Here is a 519-nt window from a genome sequence, read left to right on the forward strand (position 1 = left end):
AGAAAAGGTTTCTTTGTTCATTTATATAATAATGTGAAAATTTATATAGGATATTCCTCAAGCAATATTAAACATAGATTCCAGTTATAAAAACAATATTGCTCCAAATGTTTTAAAATTGCAGCTTGGTATATACTAGCTGACAATTAGAGGCTCCCAAGAGAAGTAATGTTATGAGATTGGAACACAATAACTTTGATTCTAATCGAGGTAGAATGTTCAAACTTCTTGTATATGTTCATTATTCGATTGTCTTGACCAAGTTCGATGATGAGCATTTTCTGCTTAAACTAAGCAGTGATAAGATCATGTCGATGCTTGGAACAGATAGCCGAATCAAGAAAATTGACTAAGTTCGATCACTAATATTTTCTATGCAGGTTAATCAGAATGATAAACAATTTGATTGGTCGGGACTATAAAAAGATAAATGTCCAAGTATCATGGCCCCTGATTGTACGAAAAATCACGTTTTTAGCCTGTCTTTCTAGAATTCACAATTTTTATCCCATTTAAAAA

Source organism: Patella vulgata, chromosome 2, assembly GCF_932274485.2.
Source record: "Patella vulgata chromosome 2, xgPatVulg1.2, whole genome shotgun sequence".
Classification (NCBI taxonomy): Eukaryota; Metazoa; Mollusca; class Gastropoda; family Patellidae; genus Patella; species Patella vulgata.